This window comes from Triturus cristatus, chromosome 8, assembly GCF_964204655.1.
Source record: "Triturus cristatus chromosome 8, aTriCri1.1, whole genome shotgun sequence".
Classification (NCBI taxonomy): Eukaryota; Metazoa; Chordata; class Amphibia; order Caudata; family Salamandridae; genus Triturus; species Triturus cristatus.
Window position 1 is genome coordinate 300,338,273 of NC_140591.1, and position 21,898 is coordinate 300,360,170.

A 21,898-nucleotide genomic window follows, 5' to 3' on the forward strand; every position below is an offset into this window, starting at 1 on the left:
GGGGTTGTATATGTGCTGGGCAAAAAGCTGCATTTAAACATGTACCCCTAAAAGACACGGTAACAGCTGAATTAGGAAATTATGTAACCCTTTCTGATCAAACAAGTTTTTATTCAAACTTTTAATTCTCCCTGAAAATAAAACAAATAAAAAGGTATGTTATGGTTCTTGTGACTGCATTGCTTTAGTGGTGTGTACTGTGAATACCAGATGCCAATTTACCTCAAGAAGAGGCCCTCATTCAAGTAAATGCAGCCGGCTCCCTAATGGCAATAGAATGAAGGTGTGGATTGCATATTCGACACTAGCTTCTAAGTGAAAGCATTATATACCCCTGAAGTCTCACCTCGCTCCCTGACTGGCTTATATAAACTGAATGGAGCCTCACCATTGGCTGGAACGGATGGTGGGGGTCTTTCAATTGGAGGCAGCGAAGGTCCTCGACCAATAGTGACAATTCTTTTATTCCTTCTTGAGGACCAAGACATGCCTGTTGTAGACGTTTGTCAATGTCAAGCACGACATCTGCTTGTGAGCAAAACACACAAGCGATAGCTTGAACAGGAGGGGTTCTGAGCAGAGATTATGAGCCGAAGACCTCTTGCGTGGGGCCGTGGGCCTGGGATTCTTAACTTAGACCAGGCACCTGTGCGCCTCTCTCGTCTGTGAGTGCCAGTGCTTGGCAACACGATTAAGTGCCATTCTGAAAAGCGAGAGACACCAGCTCTCCTGACGGCATTTTACTCCTTTTACCTTTTGTACCAAGATCAAATACAACTTCAAAGGGTGGGGCTGAGCACAATCAGATTTCAGGAAAACATAGAAATCGAAGGAGACTTCCAAATCCCAGGGCGAATTGGAAAAAAGCAACTCGCACTTAAACGGATTTGGGCCCCTCTATTGAGTCTGGGTTTTGCTTGCGCTATATTTCATTACTTGAATATTACTTCGGAGCTGTTTTCCACCACACCCGATGGATTTACAGGGCAGGGTCATGGCCATATTCCATGCACAGACATGGACGTAAACCTCTGACGCAAAAAACATAAAATCACCAATTGTGAATTATTAAGCGCCAGAGTTTGTGCACCAGTTGCCTGCTATGACAGCTATGGCTCAGTGTGCAAGCTGCGAGCTCAGTCTCCTGCTCACTCTAGCGCCTGGACTGAGGGACCAGCGAGGCACTGTGAACGAAGGCAAAGGCTTGTTTGGCTGCGGCAGCGCATTAAGCATGCTGCTTGGTATGCCTCCCGGCCCAGGAAAAGCACGCGCGCAGAGTACTATCAGAGCGAAAGTACTGATACCCGGGGAAAGCAGCTTCTCGCGCCCACAGCCACAGCAGAGCGGAGGTCTGCCAGGACTCACCGCGGGCCTCTGCACGGCAAGGGCAGCTGCTGCTGAGAGAACGGGGCCCCTGTCGCTGGGGTCTCGGTGCCATTGCACCGGCTGCACCACCACTGACAGCTACGCCCCTTATGCAAGCACATTCTTTCCAAAACAGAGTAGAAGCAGTAATTTAATAGCTGTGAGAAGTGGATGTAATAAATACAGGGGCTAGCAAAGTATTCTTTTGTTGACCACTAGAGGGCGCACGGCCTGTTCGGCTGAGAAGCAGCAAATAGTTTCCAATGAAGTTCCAGAGGTCTTCAGACTGTGGGGCGCGTCCCCCGGGGGTGTGTGGCCATGACCCAAGAGGGCCAAAAGCCCCAGTGAGAACTTGTAAATTTAAATGGCCTGGAAGCACCCATTTGAGCGGGTTTTACTGCGTTTCCAGGCTGTATTAATTTGCAAGCAGCAGCTGAAGTGCATGGCAGGGTCAAAGGCAGGACTAAAAAGAACAACATATTCTGTAAGTATTTTGTTCTACTTTTTCACCTCCAGGTAACTGAAGATAAAATAACGCATACCTTCGATGAAAAATAATTTCAAGTTAATACTTAGGAATTCTCAATTGGTTAATGCAATCACTGCATATATCTGTGTGTGAGGCCAAAGAGTTACAGAACTTAATCCTGGTGGGTGCATTGGGAACAAGCATTGGCAAAGCCAGTGGGTCTCACATTTGGGACCTATTGGCTTTGGCAATTGCTTTTGGCGGGACTGTTCTGCATCAGGACACTCACTGGCCAGCGAATGGGTGGGGGAGAAGAAACAGGGACGGGAGGGACGGTGCAAGGGGGAGAAGAAACAGGCAGGAGGGTGGGAATGTATGATGTTACAACGCGTGGTGTTACCACGCGGTAGGTAACAACACGGTCGTTACAATGACCGCGTTGTTAACATGGGTGGCTTTACATCGCGAGTCGTTTCTATGACTTGCGCTAGATGGCGCGCTGGACTTAGGAATAGTAGAAATTACTATTCCTACTCCAGTTAGCGCAACAGCAGGGAATGTGTTGGATTTAAAATCCAACACATTCCCGGGTGTTAAACGCCACCTAGCGCAAGTCGTAGAAACGACTTGCGATGAAAGCCACGCGTGGTAACAACGCGGTCGTTGTAACAACCTCATTGTTACCTACCTGCGTGGTAACAGCAGCGTTGTAAATGCTGTCTCCCGGAGGGTGGGAGTGGGAGAAGCAACAGTGACAGGAGTGGGAGGAGAAGAAGGAACAGGGGGCAGGAGGGTGGATGGTAGGGGGGAGAAGAAACAGGGATGAGAGGGCAGGATGAGAGACTGGACAAACAAGCAATGATGGGGTTGGATGACCGGCAATGGGGAAGCAACAATAATAGAAAGATGGAAAGATGGGTAAAGGGGTGGGTGTATGTGCAAGCAAGCTAGGACAGCAGGAAGGGTGGGCGGTAGGGGCAGCAACACAGAGAAGTAGTGGGTGAAAGGGAAAGGAAGCAAACAAGTAAAAAAAATATCTCAATCACACCTAATGTCTTCAGTCACAGTGAAGTTAGTGGCTGTAGTGGGCTGGTCCACTCCCCCATACGGTATGATGCAGTGGGCAGAATTAAAATGTGGATGTCTTAAGCACAGGCTAATTGATAAAGAGGACTTAATGAAAGCCTGTATACTCAAGGATAAGGATCTTACACAAATAAGTTTAGTAAAATCAAAATGGTGCAGCTAACACCAGATCTCAAAGCTGATAGTGCGAACAAATATTTGCATGCAGCGATACAAAGCAGCAAGCGTTTTCACAAGCACTATGAACATAAGGTTATAAGTCAGTGTCAAGCCTCATATTAGCAGCAGCAGCTAATGGTTGGGTCTGTCAGGCGTCCCAGTGTACTATTTCATTTTCGACTGTGCTCCGAACAGGATACACACTGCACCATTTCACAATCTTTGCAAGTTAAAAAAAACAAAACAAACAAATAGAGGATGTAGCCTTATGGCTAGAGCAGTCGACCTTGGAGCTGGGGAACTGGGTTTGAGTCTCGGCAACAACGCTCAACATCTTGTGATTCTGGGCAAATCACTTAATCTCCCTGTGCCTAAAAAAAAATGAATGTGTCCTTCTGTAACAAAACTGGTGCTCATGTAAAGCGCTCTGATACCCTATGTCTAGTTTAAGCTATGTAAAACTCTACAAAAATATACTTCATGTGGTTATCAAAAAAAGTACTACCTCAAAGATCTGCTAATGTTGGAAATGTTGAAGTCCGATCGGCGGCATCATACCATAACTCAACAAGCGAAAACAGTTAAAATACATATAAAATAGTGTACTGCTATTGCTGTAAGTGCGGTGATTAGTAGGATTTAAAGAATCTACTTTAAGATTCCACTGCGATTCCTCGTAGAGCTTTTATCCTTGGTGGTATCTAGATTGTATATTGCTGCACACCAATTGCTTAACCAAACAACAGTTTAAAAATAAGATATGGACCAACTGAAATGATGTGCACCTCTCCACAGCATCAGACCTCCCTGTGACCCTGGAAGACACTGAACACTAAAGCACACAAGGAGAAAGAGGGGTTGGCGCTGGATGCACCCAGATAGGCTGGGGGGGGGGGGGCGGTCCCAGAGGCATTCCCAGATGCAGAAAAATGGGCCTGGGTTCAAGCACAATATTGTGACAGATGAAACTCTGTGGAAGAGGAATCCTGGACCGGCAGCTGCCACAGAACATGTCTGTGCAACAGAACTATGTGCCGAAACTCAGAGGTGCATTTGAAAAGTGCTACAACAGACACTCTATGTCTCTATGTGACCCTTGGCACGAGTGGGCAATGCTGTGTGTACACCTGTGCAACTGTAGAAAAAGCGCGTAATGCTAGTCTGGCCAAGCAAAGGTAGACATGTGCTGCACCAGACATACGTGGATCACCAGGCATGAAAATGAAAACACAGCGCTTTTGTACACCACCGGTCTCTGGCACTGAGCGGAAATGCACATGCATATCTAAAAGTATGCAGTGCTAGAACCATGCATGCATCACTATTATTGCACACAGAGAGCTATAAATATATATTCAGAGAAGTACATAGCAATAACTTAGAACACTTAAAGTTCTATGTGGTGGACTCAGTCCCACATATGAGATGAGGCAGCTACAGGGAGGCTGTATTGAGAAGACTAGAGACCCGGTACATACTTGTGCTCGACACCAAAAACCCACTAGGGTTAAATACAAGTGAAGACCTATACACATGTCTATAAGGGCTATATGACTTAAGATGTCTATGCATAGTTGTATAATAGTCAGCACTATTATCTCCAGAGTGAGAAAAACACATAAGCAACACTCCCGCAAAGTTTTACATGTATTTGTGCATTGTCAATGCTACGCAGTTGCACTCTATCTTCTCTATATTTAATCTCCCTCTTTTTTCTTTCCTTTTTGGACACAGTATTTTAGATGGGTACAGATAGGCAATCTTGCACTCTAGGGTGACACCAGGAGTAGGTGTATTGCACATATGCACTATGCACTTTAACAATGCACTTTACACTTTAGCAGAAAAGTAGGTCCACTCGGGCAGTATTAGTGAAATAATCATAACTCTGGCATACATAGAAAGTAATTCTCAGGACAGTTGGTTATGAGAAAACCATTGTGTGGAAATTCAAAAAATAGAATTGCATACATTAGCTGCGACTATTTTTAGTTAGTTTTATAATTACATGTACTGTTATAATAATTAAAAATGAATTCATATCACAGTATGAATAATGCACAATATGTAAACATTATATTAATTAAGCCGGACGTAAAAATTGTGAATAGGCTCCTATCTGTAATGAGACGTTAAAATATGACGGAAGTCTGTCTTTTATATTTATGTTGCACATGTCACTTTAAAATGAGGAGGGTTTCGTAGACGCGTCATGTGATCAAGGCCACGGTCAATTGTCTGTCCGGACCTGTTCCGGACTGGTCGGGCCCAGGGCCAGAAATCCTTTTTCCCATTCATTAGCACCAACTTTAAACCATCCACAAACATATTAACACACTCAGCAAATGCACTCCACAGATTTACTACAAGCAAACCTGACACACATCTCAATGTCTCAACATCCACTACAAAACCACACCTATACACCCTTCTACCACAACTACCACACAATGGCACCTTCCTTGACACACGAAATAGCACTCTATTGTTTACCACTAACTAATCCACTCAACACCAACACAACTCAAGTCCACACCATATATAACTATATCCCATTCAGACACACATTCCCTGCTTATACAAAGCACCAGCCCATTTTACACACAACATACTCGTTTCCAAAACACAGCACCACCCCTTTACCTTGCAGCTTACACTCACCAACAATACTTTACATACAAATACTTCTCAGAAAACAAATACATCATCATCTCCTATCACTACTCCTCAAAAACAAAACATAACACACATACAAGCACAATAAAATCTTTCACACACAGCCTCATAATACTCTCCATCACTAACCAGAAACATACACCAACTCCCACTCTCCTGACTACACGAATATTACACACCCTAAACCAACTATATCTTATGTTATGTTAGGGTCATTTATAAAGCGCATGGCTGCCCCAGCAACAGGGCGTCTCAGCGCTAGCAGACAGGTGGCCAGAAGAGATAAGGCTAGATGGAAGAAAAAAAACAAGTTTTAATCAGTTTCCTGAATGCCCAATGCCAAGCTTTCCCTCTTCCCCCACACCTAACACACAAACAGAAACACAGCAACTCTCTTTCAATCGCCTCTCATCCATTGGATAACATAGAACCTTGCAACATGACCCACATGCTGCACCATCACCCCTAACTCATACACCTTCCACCCTAAACAGACACAAATGAAACAAAAAACATACCACTCTTCACAACTTCGCATCTCCATGTCTACTGCACAACAAGGTTACTCTACAAAATGACACAGCTCACCAACTCACTCTCAACCACCATCTCCAACACCTACACAAGCAGACCCATCAAAATGCCTCTTTAGCCTGCTGGATGAGAAATATGATACAGAATTACACTATTGTTATCCTCATACAGCTAATACCAGCACCAAGGACACACCTGCTGCAAGTCCACAACACACTGGTCGCCTTTCTACAAAACAATGGCACACCATCACCAAAAGACATTCTCAAAACTATCTACTAATAAATGCTAAATCACTCTAAGAAAACAAGCCTCACATCTACGATCTTCTCAATAACACAATTTGACATACTCTTCATAGCTGAATCATGTTTGGGAGATGATATGGCTCCAGTGCTGCATGAAGCTGTTCCTCTAGGCTATCAAACTATTACACAAAATCATGTAGGCAAAAGAAGAGGTGGCCTAGTGTTTAAGCAAACATTAAATATCACTAAAGCTGACAACGTCTCCATACAAAATGTGAGGCCCTCCTCATCCGATGCAACGCTACACAATCTTCCTCCTCTTACTTCCTACTCCTTTACAGACCTCCACCTAGCAATGCAACATTACTAGACACACTTGTAGACAGTTTCAAACCTGATAACACTACACTCCAACCTATGCATTCTTGGTGACCTAAATATTTGGTTTGACAAACAAAATATGCCCCATGCAAAAACAATCATTGGCCTAGACGCACTTAACCTACATCAGATCGCCCAAAAACCCACACACATCGCTGGACACATCTTAGATGTCATTTTTGAAAATCCAGAAATAGTTACCTTTAAAACGATCACTCCAGTCACATGGCCAGACCACCATTTGCTTGCTTTCCAACATAAAACACCACAAAGCAACACACCTAAAACCACCTTCCATGCATCCACTTATCGACCGTGGAACAAACTCAATTCTGAAAACGTAGTAACACAACTAACATCCATTACAGATCGAGACAACATGGCGGCCGCTAGCTAGAGCGGCTCGCACGCTCCTACCAGCCTCCCGCGATCTCCGCCGCTGCTATGCCGACCAACACACGGCTTAGGTGAGAGAGTAAGGCATCACGGGCTTAGCAAGCCACTACTGCCGTTACTTTTGTTACCGTCCTGGTAAATGTGTAAATCGGCGATCCCACCTGCTTCCGCTCCGGCTCCCGTCCTTCTCCCGAGTTGGGGGAGAGCAGCCGTGGAGTTTAGGCGCGGCCGTGCGGCCGCTGCTCGCAGTGCACACACCGCATCCTCTCTCAGCGGAAGAGCGGGAGGGGAGATCCCGACGCCGAGGGATACTGTGCTGCGAAGGTTTCGCCTCGTCATTGACTCTTCGGAACTGGAGACAGAACAAGCGGCAGCAGACTTGGCTGACTTCGCAGACTTGGAGGCGTCAGGGGTCTGTGAGGGGTCTGTGAAGCTTCTGCTCCAGGTGAACGTAAGGCATCCATTCTTACCAGGGGGCAGAATGAGATTGCTAATAGCAACAGTAATACCTTTACCTTTAACTCTAGTCTAGGTGCTACAAGAAGTAAGACTAAGAGTCGGGACAAGGAGCTTAGGCTGGAACACAGTAAACCACAACTCCCAGAGTGCATCTGGAGGGGGGCCGCAAAGTCAAGGCTGGAACATAAAAAAAGTTTTGGCGACACTAAGGGAGGCCCTACCAAAGAACCTATTAAACATACTAGACAGAAAAAGGCAAAAGATAGGAATTTGAACGCTCCAGGGGATATAGCTCCCTCATTGCGCTCATACTTTAAAGCACTACCCCAGGTATTGAAGATTACGCAGGATATGGCTGCATCTAGGGGAGAAATTTCCCATAATGGGAAACAACAGCTCACATTAAATGCCACCCCAAGTTTAATCTCCTCTCCCAGTCTCCCTACTAATCTGTCGACGTCTGAGGGCCCCACAGAAATTATTTCGCCAGGCTCGGGTGCGGTTACGACCGCGGTGACTGCAGAAACTGTTACCCTAAATGATCCCTCTATTCAACAAGTCAAGTCGCTAAATGGAGGGGTACTAAACCCAGCTGTGCTAGAAAAAGTGACGGTGGAGGAGTCTGGGGAGGTGGTAGAGGCAGTAGATCGGGGTCAGGAAGCTCTGGGGGTGGGCAATACTCTTGAGGCCCTAGTTAGCTCTATTAATACAATGAGGGAAGAGATCCGACATGACTTTGCAGTTTCTAAGTCAAATCAGAAGGACATAAGAGCAACTTGTGAGCTATTAGGCCAAAAGGTGGAAGGGTTATGTGAAAGAACTGGCATACTGGAAAGCTCTGTAGGTCTTTTAACAACTGATCTGGAGGTTGCTAGGTCCAAAATAAATACCCTTCAACGAGACGGGGAGTACATGAGAGAGAGGGTCGAGGTTTTGGAAAACCACTCCAGGCGTAATAATATTCGACTTTTAAAAATTCCTGAAGGTAAAGAAGGATCGGACCTTAAAAACTTTATAATTCGGACTTTGAAGGAATCCTTAAATCTTGTCGAAACAACCGAGGAACTAGACAAGGATATCCAGCGAGTACACAGAGATCCATTCCGTCTTAATCCAGCAAGATCTAAACCCAGGAAGGTTTTAGTTAACTTTTTGACTTACGCACTCAAGGAGAAGATCCTAAACCTCGCTCTGAAAACCAGATCATTGAAGTGTTCGGATTTTTCTTATGAGATACGTTCTGACCTCTCTAAAACCACATTAGACAGACAGTGGGAGCTGGGGCAACGTATGGACAAATTTAGGTCCTTAGGAGCCACGGTACAGACGAGGTTTCCAGCATTCTTAAGGATCATGCACAATAACAAGATGTACAATATTCGCTCTTCTCAAGATGCTGACGACCTGCTTGATTCTATTCGAAAACAGAACCAGACTACAAATACCTGAATGCGATCATCTTTGCACGGTCTCTTTGAGTTCGTATGTGCTCCGGGCAGTTGTTTGCCCTTGAACTTTGGCCTCTCTTCTCTGTGTACCATAGGTTAGGTTAAGTCCATACGAGGATGACCCTGTCAACACATTGTCACTAAATTTTTGACACGTAGGAATCATTAGTTCACTATAAATAAAAAAAAAATAAAAAAAGGGATGAGGGAAAAAAAAAGATAAAAACACAAAAAAATAAAAAAATAAAAATAATAATTGTGTTTCCATACCTCCTTTTCTCCCTTTTTACACTCTTTCCGGGTCATCTTTTCTACACCCGTAACAGTACATACTACAGCAGCGGGGGGGGGGGTTGACGGGTAAGGCTGTGGGTGGGCGTATAGCTGGCCAGAGATCAGGCTAGCATAGGTAGGGGAGGGTTTTCCAGGGGAGTGGTGGGGGGGTGGTGGTGGGTGGGTAAGCTATTGGATCAAAAAAACCTCATTTGTCTACCTTTTTTGCTTTTTCTTTTTCAAGCTAATTTCTTCATAACCAGGATTTCCCATTGCGTTGGGGTTGAAATGCTACTATATGGGGGACCAAATTGGGAGAGAGTCGAGATAGTTATATAGCATGACACTAATACACTATATCTCCTGGAACGTTAATGGTCTGCGAGTGAGAGGCAGACGAGACTGTATTTTACAGTATTTGAGGGACTCTCAGGCGCAGGTCATAGTTCTTCAGGAGACGCATCTCCTTAATTCAGAGGCTACTGCCTTGCTAAAAAAACATAAGTGGATAGACAAATTCTGTTCAACAGACCATAACGCTAATATTAGGGGGGTTATTTTCATTTTTAAAAAATCTGCTAAAGCACAAATTTTGGAATACAAAGAAGATCACTCGGGGAGATGGTTATTAGTGAGAGTATCATTGGATGCCCAGATTTTTACTTTAGTCGGCTATTACGGCCCAAACACCGACGACCCCTCACATCTGGACGCGATTAGGAACCATCTAGTTCTAGTCCAGGACCCAGTGATCTGGGTGGGGGATTTTAACATCGTGCTTAATCCCAGACTGGATAAATCTGTCAAATCTAGACTCTGTAGTTCCGTCAAATCTAGGCACACCCTCTTGGTTTGGCAGACGTATGGCGAGTAAGAGCGGGTAATAAGTTAGGTGTTTCTTTTCGGAACAGTCGCTTCAAACATAAGTCTAGAATTGACTATGCGCTTTTTAGCTACTGTTTAAGGGACTCTCTACTTAAGATAGACTATTTACCTTCGCATTTGTCAGATCACTCTGCTCTAGAATTTTCTTTTAAACTTGAAGATACCACTATTCATCCATCCTGGTCTTTTGACCGGACCCTCTTGCTTGAAGAGGACGAGGTAAAGTTCTTGGTAATAGAGTCTGAGGTTCCGTGAGAATCGTAATGGCACTTTTTGGGTGTGTTGTAATATGGACGAGTTTGGTATCTACGAACCGCAAATGACGAGTTTAGTGGATGTACGTGTTTTCGCTACGCTACTATGCACGGTTCATCTCATTTCTGGGTATGTCCATCTGAACCCTCGGGTTCCATCTTAGATACGGCATCCATTTTGTTTCTTGCCCTCAAGTAGCCAGCGAACGGACGTTGTCCGCTTCGTGACCCTGGGATTCCCGAGCTTTCATGGAGGACACGTGTTCCTTTGAAGGTGTCTTTATGATGAGGGGGATGACACGGCAAAGGCAGATGGCTCCGCTCGAGGGTCATCTTGCCGTGCCAGTGTATTGTTTCAGTCATGCATGCATTAGGCACGAGTCCTTTGATCCTGCAATCGAGTTTCCGATATTGCTCTTTACACTCTTTTCCAATCTGTTGTGCATCCTTGTTTTTCCTTTGCATCTGTTCCTGTCCTTTCTCCTAATTCGTTTACAGCCAGAATGGAATGTGCTTAATGTGGGGATAGTGTGCTTTTACAGTTGGGAACCGGCAATGCTGCTGTAATTATGTTCCGGGCTTCTGAAACATGAATGCGACCCTCTTGAAGTTTATTGTGGGAACTGAGTTGTAACCTTTGTTCGTCATGTTGTGCAATGACGAAAATGTGTATAAAAGGAGCGATCCACTTGTGCAATTTGAAGCAGTCTCCCAGAACCTACACGTTGTGTACTTCTTGCGACTTCTGTATCCCTGCAGTAATAAACGCTGATCTTTGACGCCGCCAGAAGTGTCTCTGTGTTTTGTACGCCGGAACAGGTAACCCACGAAGGTTTCAGGTGTTGTCCCCTGGCACCGCTGGGCCTTAGAATAGCCCAGTCCTTCAAGTCCTTAGTATTTTTTGACGTCAACAAAGATTCTGCAGGTTTGGCAGTGGTCTGGGAGACTTTTAAGGCCTTTTTTTTTAAGAGGTCAGATCACCAACAGAGCTTCTTTTAGGCGTAAGATATATAGAGAGAGGGTGGCTAGCCTTGAGCAAGACATGAAACTCCTCGAGTCAAAGATTGACTCACCTTCAGGAACACCACAGCTTCAGGATAAATTGGTCGAATTAAGGTTACAACTGAATAATATCCTACAGGAGAGAGTCAATAAAAGATGGGAAGCATTTAAGACTTCCCAATTTGAATTTGGTGAAGCTGCAGGGAAACTGCTAGCCTGGAAAATCAAATCCGATCAAGCTCTCAAATTCATTAAGGAAATTAGGATAGAAGGTGAGGCAGAGAAAAGATCTACCAAATTAGACATAGGTAGAGCCTTCTTTGACTTTTTTGAAGATATATATAGGGAGGTTCTCCCTAACGACCAGCAGGCAAGAGCAAGTTGGCTGAAAAACATCACGCTTCCAACTCTGTCGATAACACAAAGTAACGCCTTGGAGTCTGAGATCACAGAGGCTAAGGTGATCAAAGCTATCAGACACCAAAAAAAAGGGAAGGCGGCTGGGCCCGATGGTCTCCCGGGAGAGATTTATAGATCGTTGGAAGCTGTCATAGCCCCCTTGTTGACGACCTTATTTAATGCCATCTTAATAGAGGGTGAGTTGCCCCCTAAATCTTGGGGGGAGGCGACAATCGTGCTTATTCCAAAGCCGGGAAAATCTCCTCTGGACTGTGGGTCATACAGACCAATATCATTATTAAATAATGATTATAAAATCTTTGCAACAATCATGGCGGCTAGATTGGCCAGTGTCATGGGTGCTATAATTCATCAAGATCAAAAAGGTTTTATCAAAGGCCGACAACTTTCTGACTTAACACACCAATTGATAGGAGCCATAGACATCGCCTCTGCTTTCTCTCTACCTTTGGCCTCTTTAACTTTAGATGCAACTAAGGCTTTTGATAGAGTCAACTGGCTCTATCTCTCTGATGTACTTAAAAAATTTAATTTTGGGACTGGCTTTTGCAGAATGATAAAGCAGCTCTATGCTGCCCCTTCGGCCAGACTGCTGATTAATTAGGTCTTGACAGAGGCCTTTGATATAACCAGAGGTACGAGGCAGGGCTGCCCGCTCTCCCCCCTTCTTTTTAACTTATATATAGAACCATTTGCCCAGCTTTTGCGGGAGGAGGCTAATATTCCATCCTTTAGCTTTGGAGAATGGGAAAGGCGGGTAGCACTCTATGCGGATGATATTTTGATTCTTACTTCTGACCCAGTTAAGGCATTTCCGGTAGTTATCAAACAGGCAGAAGAGTTTGGTCTTATCTCCGGATATGATATTAACTCGAGTAAGAGCGAAATAATGGTCTGGAACCTCCGCGATATACAGCTGGGGGTCAACATTTCCACATCCATGCGCTATCTCGGCATAAGAGTAACCCAAGAATTGGACAGCATAGGGCATTCCAACTTGAACAGAATCTGTACTGAGAGCAAAAAGCTTTTAAAATCTTGGACTCATTTGCCTCTCTCCATAATTGGAAGGGTAAACCTCGTAAAAATGTGTATTCTCCCTAAGTATACTTTCATCTTTAACGCAATTTCCTTGGCATTTGAACCTAAACTAATTGAAAAATGTCAGCAAGATATAAATACTTTTATATGGAATAACAAATCGACTAGAATAGCATGGAAAAAGTTGAGGAGAAGAAGGGAGAAGGGTGGGCTTGCCCTGCCGGATTTACTGTATTATGCATGGGCATTCTTGTTATCGCACTCCAGGATGCTTTTAAAAATGCCATCTATCCTTCATCCAGGCTCAATATATAAAGCAATGTTAATGGGGGCGGAACTTGTAGCAGATGGATTTATGTTCAAATTCGGGAGTCAGAAATTTTTCAAAAAAATTAAATTAAAGATTTTGCAGTCATGGACCAAAACTTGGTCCAGCATTAGGAAGAGATTGGGGCTGTCCTACTATTCTAATTTCGCTCCAATCTGGGACTCGCCGGGTCTTCCTCCATGCCTAAACGATAGTTTGTCATCTATTGTACAACAAGCTGGTATCATTAGATGGGGTCAGCTATTCAAGGATGGGGCTTTAATAGCCTGGAATGAATTATATGACCATGTTGGGTCAGGGCTCTCCAGATTCAAATTTATTCAAATGGAAAGTTGGGCTAGATCCCAAAAACGTAGAGACCCCCACCTAGGGAGGGCTAGCATTTTGGAACAATGGTTAGTAGATCGTCCAGGGGGTGAAAAAGAAGTAGCCATATGGTACTGGCAGCTGTTGGAGGAAAGCGACGTGGAGTTTCTCCTTCCAGACCAGTTATGGGGGGGGGTGACCGGCCTTCAGTGTAAAGAGCTTTGGCTAAACTCCTTTGGCCTACTCCACAGAATTGTGAAACCATCTTGGCTTAAACGAAATCATCTATTCTCAGCACACCGTGCATATTTAATTTAATTTAATTGTGGGTTTATATAGCGCTAGAATCGACTCCCGGAGGAGTATCTCCGCGCTTCGACCGCTGGGGAACCCGTCCTGGCTCACCCTGAGAGATGGTCCCTAATGGGTATCTCTAAGGTGCGACCAAGCATCCCCGGCGGTCTGGGGGGGCCGTTGTGAAGATGAGGCAAGCTAACGCCCAGAGTTGCCGAGTGTGGTCCCTGACTGGAGTAGGCACCGAGGCGAGAATTATCGAGCCCGCTGACCCTGGTCCACGACCCTGCCACGTCGGGAATCGAACCCTGGTCCCGGGCCATCCTCTGCTTACGGGTCTGCCGTCTCTAACCAGTGAGCCACACCTCTCCATATATAACTCCGCTGAGACTCTCCAAATTTCTCCCAGATAAAAAGTGCAACAAATGTAACTGCATCGAAGCTAGTGACGTTCATATGTTTTTGGATTGTCCAGCTATCGCTGGTTTCTGGGAAGAAGTTAAGAATACCTTGAACTCCATCTTAAATGTATCCTTGTCAATAACTCTACCACTTGTCATCTTTGGGTTGGAGGATAATATCATCGGTAAAGCGAGGTCCTTCCTCTTCTATGCAATTTTGTTGGCTAGAAGGCAAATCTGTATTTATTGGACAGAGAAAACAGCCCCATTACACTCTGGGTGGCTTTCGTCTTTATATGCAACATCTAAAGTTGATCTAAATAGATCATGCAGTAAACACAATTTGGCTTTCTGGAATCTGCTGATCAATTGGCGATAGAATCCGGGTTTTTTTTTTTTTTCCCCCCGGGTCCTATGATTATGCCTTCGAATACTCCCTGGACCGGGTCCCCTGCTTAGGTTCACGTATGGTCATCATACCTAGATGGAGTCGGCAAAGTCCCTTTTGTGTTGGGTTAAATAGGCTACCATCATAATATACCGTGCTTATGTGTGGTGTAGGGTGGTTGGCTCTCCCAATATTGAGGGTAAGGCAAATGAGGACAAAACAAAAAAAAAAATAAATACAGATCTAGACACAATAAATTCCATTCAAAAACTATGAGTGGCTACAGGAAGCTTTTGATATCCTAATCCCACTAAGAACAACACAACAGAACAAAAGAAAACAGGCACTGTGGAGAAATACAGAACTAAAAGAGGTAAAACAGCAAATTAGAAAGCAGCAATGCACCTGGCTCAAAACAAACTCCAAAAAGCATAAACCTTATCTACAGAAATTTAGCAGATTATACAAGTCCGCAATTAAAAAAGCTAAGAAAAGATACCACTCAGACAGAATTCAAAATGCTAAATTTACAAATAAAGAATTCTATAAAATTGCCTCAGAATGTCATAAACCAAATTGCCTAGAAGGAGCTCTTTCCATTACTCGAGAACTCACATTCAAACTGGCAAATCATTACACAACCAAAGCAGACATGTTGGACTACTATTTGAGACAAAAAAAGCACCAGCACCGACCCTTTACTAAAAAAACACTCCAAGAGTAGGCTAATCCAGCCTTCCAACAAATATCACACAATGAATTTATGGACCTAGTCATAGCAAGCAGTCCTGCTGGCAGCCCTTCTGACCCATGTTTACCACAGACCATTAAGGAAATTCTTCTAAATACCTCTGTGTAATACCAGTAAGAAGAATCATCAATTCCTTAACGATGGGGATATTTCCAGAAGTCTTAAAAAAGTCATGCATACTCCCATTACTAAAGAAAACAAACCTGAACCCGCTTAACACCGACAACTACAAGCCGATTACAAGTAGTTCTTTCCTGGGAAAACTGATAGAAGGAGCATTATTCGCCCAGATGTCACAATTTATTGAAGATAATTCCATACTTTCAGACTTCCAAACAGGATTCCACCCAGGTAGAGGAACAGAATCTGCCCTCATTGCCTTCTGGGATGACCTTAAGAACACTGTTGACCGGAATGGCATTGCTGCACTACTTCTCTTGGACCTCTCAACCTTCTTTGACACAGTTGACCATGACAGTCTGAAACAAAGACACTATGAAGCCGGCATAGAGGGGACTGTTCTCGATGCGATCACATCCTACCTTCAAAACACAACTAATGTTATCCATACCACCCTTTCTCATCCAAACCGTGCTTCACAAAAGCAGGGGTCTCTCAAGGCTCTATCTCTCATCCATGCTTTTCATCATCTACATGAAGTCATTACCGGCACTGATTAATGAATTTCACCTCACATGCAATACCTATGCAGATGATACACAAATACTCCTTAAACTGGAAAGCACCACAGACATTGGAAATGTACAAATTTTCACTTGCCTCAGAGCCGTGGATCAGTGAATGAGATTGAGCCATCTCAAATTGAATGCTTCCAAAACAGAAAAACTCACATGTGGCAAATGGAAAAATTATGACCCATTCACCGCTTGGCCTGACGATCTGGAATGCCGCCTCAAGTATTTAACAAAGTAAGAAACCTCAGAATTACCATGGACTCCAAGCTATCAATGCATGCCCAAGTGGACAAACTAGCAAGATCCAGGTTCATTACTATCAAAACTCTGCGACACATCTTCCCCCACCTGGGATCTCCACACAAGGTCCAGGCTACTATCTCTCTTGTTCTGTCTAAACTTGATTACACCAATAGCCTCTATCATGTATCATCTTTCACAACTATGAAAAGACTACAACGGATTCAGAACTCTGCTGCCAGACTACTCTTACATATAAAGCCACAAGCCCACATTTGCCATGCCTCGAAGGCCCTACATTGGTTAACGGTTGCCAGAAGATCCTCATTCAAGCAGCTTTGTATCACCCACAAAGTGATACATGGAACAGGGCTGCTCTTCATCAGGAATAACATCACCAAAGACATTCAACAAAGGAATTTCTGCTCTAGACTGGCACCTTGTCTCAACATCCCACCATACAAGAAAAAAATCATATTTGGCACACCCTTCTCTGTTCAAGCAGGCAAACGATGGAACTCTTTACCCCGAACATAAGATCCATTGATAGCTACCTTATCGTCAGAAAACTACTCAAGAGTTAGTTCTTCCCCACATAACCACCATACTCAAACACAAATGTACAACATATCCATATATTAGCAGTTATTTGGATTATATATGTGTACCTAGATATGTGTATTCCTTTGAATAAATGTGTATAATAATCATGTTTATAAATATATAGATATTCGGTAGTTCTGCTTACAAATGTACATATTACTTTTGGTTATATTATTCTATGTTTAACATGTTTGTAAGTCACCTCATAAATAAGTATATTTTTGTCATAACTGTCCATCTACAATTACTTCACTATTGAATATTTTTATTTTTTAAATTGCTGAAAGTACAAGAACACACACTTGAAAGTCTGTTTATTGAATACAACTTAAATCTAGATAAATTACCTTACTTAAACATATGTATCTTCCATGTACTTATGTATCTTGATATTTATTACTTTACTCCTAATTCACCATCTCCAATGCACTACCCTATATCTCATCCTATACCACTCTCAATATATCCTCTAGCCCCACTCTCTGTCTCCTCCTAAACCCTTTTCTACTACTACTATGACCCCCAAAGTAACCCGTTCTAGACTTTACACTCCTCTACCCCTCCTTGCTTCATCTCAAACCTCTTTTACTATTCAGATCTCCCAAACAAGCCTTTCTAAACCCTTCCCCCTGACTCTTCCACCTCCCCTCTACTGATCCCAAACCTCCTTCTGCTGGTACGATCTCCAAATAAACACTTTCTAGACCCGTCCCTTTTCTGTCCCTCCACTATTGTTTCCAATCTAAATACAAGACTCACATGTCCACCACTCAAATTAATTTCATATTTCTCTATTCTAATTCACCGCTAATCCTGTTTGGGTTCTGGAATAGCATGCTGCTTGCCAAAAAGAACTCTTACGCCTCATCAGGGGTTCCAAGCGCTATATAAATGCAAACCCTTCCCTCTTCTATCTCTCCACTTTTCTTTTTCCATCCAAATAACAGACTCACATGTCCACTGCTCAAATTAATTTCATATTTCCCTTTACTAATTTACCACTAATTCCTTTTTGGGTTCAAGAGTGGCATACTACTTGCTAAAAAGCGATCCGACGATTTGTCAGGGGTAGTAAGAGCAATCTAAATACAATTACAATTACAATAAGATAGGCTGCTGGAATTATGCAACAGGGGAGATCCAAATTATGCAGCAGAGTTGATGAAATTATGCAAGAAGAAAAGGTAAATTATATGGAATAATGTGGCATATTTTATTATTTTTTGTTAATATTACTTAACTAATTTGTACTTTTTAGGTCTCGCCTGCGAATGCAGCGCATGCGCTGCTTCGCCTAGGCGAGATCTATTGTCCTTGCTTCTGTGTCGGGGGCCTGTGGAAGCGGGGTTGGTGTCGGCATAAGGCCCCACCCACCCGGACTGGTTTTTAAAGGGCTGTGGCAAAAAGTATGTTTTCGCATGGAAAATGATTTTACGGCAAGCAAAAGAAAACCTAAAGTTGTTTAAATGGGCATCTTATTATCTGACGGCTTCTTGGAGAGATTGTTGGAAAGTCATGAAAATCCAAATTTTCTTTGTGTACACCTATGATTTTTTTTAATGAATTGAGCAGAGGGGGCACTCAAATGTCTGTAACGCGCCCTCATGACAGTTTTGTTAGTAAGTCTGACAAAAACCCCATCTTCTTCAGGCAATGACTGGTGACTACTCTAAGGTCATGCAGCAAGTTCTTTTGTCTGACAGCTAGTCATAAGCACAGCTCAAGTGAGCAATATGGCGATGCCAGCGGTGCTTATCTGTGAGAATCGAAGGGTGCTTTTAAATCCCTTCCCTATTTTGAGCAGCGTGGACTAGCCTGGGTTGTGTAGTCAAGGGGCATTCTCCATCCTCTCCCTTTTCTCTTTTAAAATCAATTTCTGTTTTTAGGTTCCATGCACACCACCGCTGACGATATGCGTTATTAGGCAATTTTTGCAAGGTTTGCTTGTCTGCGGCAACGTGTCTCTGATTTATTTTGGCGGGGGAGGAAGGTTAGGCTGTGCTTCTAGGCTTTGGCTATTCTCCACCGACATGTTAAAGGGCATCCGCGTTCTTGTTGACCTCCTTGGCTGCAGGGTTTTCCCCTGTCCGGGACTGCGAAGGAGCTGTAGATCAGTGATGGGGTGTGTGGAGATGAAATCTGCCGGTGGTGGCTGTTGCAGAACAATCCCTTATACAGCACTTCACGGGCAGAACATCTTTCTAGTGAAAATGTGTCTACCAGCAGCAACTCTCCTGGCACAGGTGTGGGAAGGAGGGGGTGAGGGAGCAGCCAATGAGGGTGGAGTCCTTTGAGACTGGGGTGGGGAGGAGCGTATATCAAAATGATGTGAGGGAAGAGCTCCCAATGGTCATCTGTAGCAGTGTGCAAGGACAGGACATGATTACTTTGCCGGATAGAGGGACCGAAACCGAGAACGGAGAATGTCATCACTGCCCTTCGAAAGCCTTCACTGTACCAGAACAGTTTTTGCTGCAGCAAGCGTTTTATGTTTATTTTTAAAATGTTTGCAGGCTTCATAAACATCAGAAGCAAAATCTGGAAAGCTTTTAGTATTGCGAATTTTCAGCTTCCCACTCTCCTAAACAGGAATTCTGTTGCTAATTAAGGATTTTTTTTTTATCTGTGGATGCGAAGATTTCAGCACATGAGCCAAGCTCAGGATAACAGCAATTGATTGGACGCTTTAGGAGACCTACAATTTAGAATAGCTAACATGTTAAAAATGCTCAGTTTTCAAATTTTTCAGGAATATAACACATCATTTAAAAGCTTGAAAAGCAAAATGAACAGACGAGTACAAAAACACATCGGTGTTCCCTGCCTTGGCTCACTAGTGCTGGGAGACATTTTGTCTTCTGTGCCCTCTTGTGTGTCTTACCCCAAAAGTAACTCTTTTAAGGTGGAGATTCAGCGCTTGCCCCCTTCACACCTGTACCCACCATCGCACCTTACAGCGAGGGAAAATGAAATGTCGGCAAGTAATGTGGTCCTTCGGCCAGACTTTGCTTAAGGAAGAGGGAATTAGGCGCCCAGGAGAAGGAGGGGGACTGCAAAATTAGGATTTGGATATATGAAAGTCGCTTGCAAAACTATAGATGATGGGCAAATGCAATGTACTTTAGACAGTATTTACTCATGGACAATTAATGACATTAAGGGATAGCAGTTATCCCTCTCTTGCCTTTGCTATCCCTGGTCTCAGGGGTCCAAGTCAGTGACCACCTCACCCCATGTTATTACACACACTGCCCCCAGCCCAGAACGTTTCACCTGCGAATTATTGATTTCAGGTGTGTTAGTCTCTAGATAGTTCAACAGAAATGAAGCAAGACTACAACATCCCTAATGCCTTTGGTCACCATATGACAATCCAGGACTAGGAACAGTGTCCATCTTGACCTAGAGAGGTGGTCACCCCAATACATCCATCTAACACAAACTCCTCTACATTTTGTTTGCAACTCATTAGAAGGAACAATAAACTGAGGTTTAAATCTCTCGTGACCACAATGTTATCTGGTCAGGGAGTGTGCACTGCTGAAATCAAACTAGTAAACGGATGCGTGATGCTCTAAGGTTCAGGATGCTTGTGGGCACCATACTGTCCAGGGCTACAGCTGGTAATCCATCAAACCTAGCGCCTGGATGCCAGATGGCTGCCGTCCTGGAGAGAGGCTCAGCACAGAGTAAATTACCTTTAACCAAAGTGCACAGTCTACTGGCTTCAGCATGCCTCCTGCTGAGTACCCACATGTATTTATTTTGAAAGGGAGAGTACCTGCACTTCTCAGCACTGCTACAATCCATTTCATGAGAGAGTACCGGCACTTCTGAGGAGAAAACATGTACTCTGAATAATGAGTACCTGCACTTCTATGTTTCAATTTAAAGTACTGCTCCCAGTGATGGGGAGAGGATTGGAGCAGATTTTCTGGCTAATTCAAGAGGCTGGCTATCTGAGCAGCCAGCATCGCTCACATAAAAAATGTCGGGTTGGCCTGTAGGGCAATCAGGAAGTGCCCAAATAGTTGGTCTGGCAGGTGCAGTGTGTAGGCCGTTTTTGGGGTGTTTGTGGATCTGTTTTATGGTCCAGTTTTTGCTGTTGATTTCTCTGCGGTCACCACAAACACTGCATGAAGCAAGCTCATGTACATGCACTCTCCTAAACCTTGCAAAACACTTATATACAGCTTGTCTTTAAAAATGCACTCATTTTCAAACGTGGTCCACTTTTTTAGCTATATGATTCGCGAATGGTGGCCACTTTTATTTTGGTGTCGACGTCTATTTTATGTCTCAATCGGACCCTGCCCATGGCATATCCTGTGGAAGAAGTTCATGCCTTCAGACCGGATGGAGTTACTTCAGCTTGGTAAAAGTGAGAACTTTTACTCCACTTTTCTGAACTGAAGTTTACAATTTCACATGAATTTGTCAGCAAAGGTTCTCTCTTAGACCGTTAGAAAATTGAGAATGAGAGGGACCCCCTAAAAAGGCCAGGGGAAATAGGGTACTTATGCTAAGTATAAAAAGAGATTCCCAGGCATGCCACTATAAACAATTCCATGTGACTTGAACACATATAGATAGAAGCCCATATGTTAGAACATGTACACCTTCAAATTAGACAAACAACTTACTAAAATCATTAAAAAAGTTTTTTTATTTTTATATTGTTAAAAACACTGTAAAAATACTTTCGTGATGAAGTGTACAATAACTGATCGAGGAGAACAATTACACCCAACACCGTACAGTCCTATATGTGTAACACAATTGCATACCAAATCTAA

The 21,898-nt window shown here is 43.6% G+C and overlaps 1 long non-coding RNA gene across 1 annotated transcript in view; it reads left to right on the plus strand.

Moving 5' to 3' along the window:
* Positions 1 to 1,808: 1,808 nt before the first annotated feature.
* Positions 1,809 to 21,898, plus strand: part of LOC146802014 (uncharacterized) — a 117,018-nt gene continuing 96,928 nt past the window's right edge. The window contains exon 1 of the long non-coding RNA XR_014967684.1: positions 1,809 to 1,849. This is a non-coding gene — a long non-coding RNA (uncharacterized LOC146802014). The remainder of the gene's footprint in view (positions 1,850 to 21,898) is intronic.